The 1669-nt window shown below is 44.0% G+C and overlaps 1 protein-coding gene across 1 annotated transcript in view; it reads right to left on the reverse strand.

Annotated features, from left to right (window-relative positions):
* Positions 1-1669, reverse strand: part of BUB1B (BUB1 mitotic checkpoint serine/threonine kinase B) — a 68007-nt gene that overhangs the window by 49506 nt on the left and 16832 nt on the right. The gene's annotated exons all lie outside the window — the stretch shown is intronic.

Genomic DNA, 1669 nt, shown 5'->3' on the forward strand with positions numbered 1-1669 from the left:
GACCAGGAAGACGACAACTGAAGAGCCTGAAGAGCTGAAACACCGCGCAGTCTCCAGACGACCCTGAAGATCCTGAAGAGCTGACACTGCATCGTCTCCAGACGAACTGGGAGACCCTGAAGAGTTGTAACACTACATCGTCTCCAGACGACCCTGAAGAGCTGTGATACCGCGTCGCCTCCGTGCTGCTCACAGTAGACGACGCGACCCTTAAGAGCTGTGAAACTGCGTCGTCTCTGTGCTGTACCGTGCTGCCCACAATAAGCAGACGACACTGTCGTCTCCGTGCTGTAACACTACGCTGCTTGCCCCGGCTCTCACTCCTTCACTCAGGAAACCCGTTCGGCTGTCCCCCGGGGCCGGGACAGGTCATCACACTCCCCAGGGGTACTCTTTCACTTTCCCTGACTTTCTCCTCTGTCCTACTCACACACACCCCATAGCAAAACAAGACAAAACAAAACCCTAGCCCGTCATTATTTATTATTATCTTTTTTAAGAGAGATTATTGCTATAGCGAATGTGTATTCGCCAGAGAAACAGAAACAGAAAGTGAGAAATCACCCCCTAGGGGGGATGGGCAGGCCACAAACCCTTCTCCTCCACTCTCCTCTTAGGATCTTGTGTACACACGCACCCGGCGTGAGTTTGAAGCTGCTGGGTCCGGGACTTGAACCTCAATCGACTACATGGGAGTCCAGCAATATAAAACCATTACACCATCTGCTGGTCCCCCTGGTTGTTATTTTTTTAAAAAATATGTCTTTATAAAAATAAAGTCCTTAAGAATGTCCTAGAAATAAAAGAACTACACGTCACATGAGGTAGTATAAAGTAGTCCGGCAAATTGTTTGGTTGTAGCACTATACTAGATGAATGAAGTCCAAAGACCAATAAAAACTCAAATATTATTTCTTCATAGTGATGATTCTCAGAAGAGAATGAAAAGGATACCAGAATCACCTAAGGAAGTCTTTCCCCAAACAACCTTAATATGCTGTCGGCTCCTGCATCTCTTCCTCCAGTACTGCTCCACGGCCCAATTTTATATATTTATTTATTTATTTATTTATTTTGAGAGGTTTTTGCTATAGGGTGTGTGTGCTCATCAGACAGACAGAGATACAGAAAACGAGAAATCACCCCCCAGAGGGGATGGCCACGCCGCAATCCTTTCTCCTCCATTCTCCTCTCAGGATCTTGGGCACGCATGCACATGCGCCCGGCGTAAGCCACCGGGTCCGGGACATGAACTGCGGTTGACTACGTGGGAGTCCAGCGACATAGCCATTACACTAACTGCTGGTCTTTGGCCCAATTTTATTTAGAATAAATAACCCACACACACTGAGAAAGCTACAAACTATGAGGTCAATGCTAAAAGGGTGAAAAATCTTGTTCGACTACGTCTTTCTCTAAGAACTAATTTTAGGGCAGAGGGTCAAACATGGGGTAAAAAACATATATATACATATATATATGTATGAAAGTAAAAATGGAATATTATTGATAATAACATGCATGATTAAGCCACTATGCAGTTTATTCTAGATGGGAAACCACATTTAGTATGTTGTGATGATGCTCAGGGAATTAATGTAAATTAATTAAAAAAAAAAGTTGCAGGAGAAAAAAAAAAAAAACAGTAAAACTGTTCGTATCGAAATTA

Source organism: Tupaia chinensis, unplaced genomic scaffold (genome assembly GCF_000334495.1).
Source record: "Tupaia chinensis unplaced genomic scaffold, TupChi_1.0 Scaffold000605_1, whole genome shotgun sequence".
Classification (NCBI taxonomy): Eukaryota; Metazoa; Chordata; class Mammalia; order Scandentia; family Tupaiidae; genus Tupaia; species Tupaia belangeri.